At 40.5% G+C, this 1,202-nt stretch overlaps 1 non-coding gene across 1 annotated transcript; it reads right to left on the bottom strand.

Annotated features, from left to right (window-relative positions):
• Nucleotides 1-556: 556 nt before the first annotated feature.
• LOC112502191 lies at nt 557-664 on the bottom strand. The gene has a single exon (XR_003067645.1). It is a non-coding gene; the product is annotated as a small nucleolar RNA R71 (small nucleolar RNA).
• Between the last annotated feature and the right edge of the window lie 538 nt (nt 665-1,202).

Raw genomic sequence — 1,202 nt, forward strand, 5'->3', positions numbered from 1 at the left:
AAGAAGGAGGGCTCAAAGAGCATTTTTTGCTCTACTCTCTCCCAACATGGAGTTACCTCCACCAATCATCCCTGAGATTCCACATTTAGAAAAGCAACCGTCTGCCTTTGGGATAATACCATCTTTTGGCAAATAATGAACAACCAAGAGAACAAACTCCGAACATCATTAATTTGGTAAATTCCAAAAATGGACGGATCATGGACTATGCCATCCCTGATTTTGAGCAATAAATTCCGGGATAGTTAGGCCACATATGACCGCTCTTCATTTTGAACTAAAACCGTTTATGTTTCACATGTTGCAAACAAACGGAAAATTTGCCGGATTACCTTCGAAGGACCCACACTCACATTTGAAATCCTTCATGGAAATCACTGATGCTTTCCTGATCCCGGGAGTGTCTAATGACGCTTTGAGACTCATTTTATTCCCATTTTCTCTAAGGGATCGGGCAAATGCATGGTTTAATTCATTACCGCCGGGGTCTGTGCTTTCATGGAGTAATATGGCATAATTTGGTTTGGAAAAATATTTTCCACCAACTAGGAACGCTAAGTCCAGAAACGAAATTTCCTCTTTTTAAACAAATGGACGATGAAGTTGTTCTTGACGCTTGGGAAAGGTTCAAAGAGCTGTTAAGGAGATGCCCGCACCATGACATTCTGTACTGTATTCAACTTGAGACGTTTTACAATAGGTTAAATCCCATGGCAAAACAAATGCTCGATGCGACTGCGGGCGGAGCCTTCACAGCTATGACCTATAATGAAGGATATGAGATCCTAGAAAAAATTTCTGCAAATAATGGACATTGGTCTGATCTATGTGCTCAACCACAAAAGAAGACAGCAGGAATACATGATGTAGATGCATATACTGCATTAACAACACAACTCTCTTCTATGGCCAATATGCTTAAAAATCTAACTTCTGGCCAAGGAGTGCAGTCAGTTGTTAAATCACCTATTCCAGCTGTCCTCTCAGTGCAGTATGTCTGTTGTGGAGGGGAACACTCTTATGAACTGTGTCCACATAATCCTGAATCTGTGAATTATGTTCATAACAGATCGAATCTCTACACTAACACATACAATGCCAGTTGGAGACAACACCCAAATTTTTCATGGAATAGTCCAAGTTTGAATCCCCCAGTCCATAAACAACAAGGAAACCCTAATTTTCAACAACAACAACAAGCA

Source organism: Cynara cardunculus, unplaced genomic scaffold, assembly GCF_001531365.2.
Source record: "Cynara cardunculus var. scolymus isolate 2C unplaced genomic scaffold, CcrdV1 Un_Scaffold_1056, whole genome shotgun sequence".
In the NCBI taxonomy this organism is placed as follows: domain Eukaryota; kingdom Viridiplantae; phylum Streptophyta; class Magnoliopsida; order Asterales; family Asteraceae; genus Cynara; species Cynara cardunculus.